The following is a 265-nucleotide window of genomic DNA, read 5'->3' as shown; positions in this document are numbered from 1 at the left end:
CATAAAGCCAGCAACAATTCCCGAGGGGAGCCTCGAATCAGTACAAAAAATGGGGGGGGAACAAAAAAAAATGAGGGCGGAGAAAAAAAAATGAAGGCGAAAAATAATCGAAGAAGGCGCACAGAAGCGCTATGACCTAAAATAATTAAACTGAAAGGGCGGTGGGGGCGAAGACGGAAAAGTTAAACCCGTCCGCTGAACACGATGCCGCTGCGGCGGCCGGAGCTCCCGCAGCCTCGGGAGGGAGGGACGCGGCCTGCAGTGC

This window comes from Athene cunicularia, assembly GCF_003259725.1.
Source record: "Athene cunicularia isolate RWA chromosome 12 unlocalized genomic scaffold, athCun1 chr12_part1, whole genome shotgun sequence".
Lineage (NCBI taxonomy): Eukaryota > Metazoa > Chordata > Aves > Strigiformes > Strigidae > Athene > Athene cunicularia.
Note: the sequence above shows the minus strand (reverse complement) of the source record.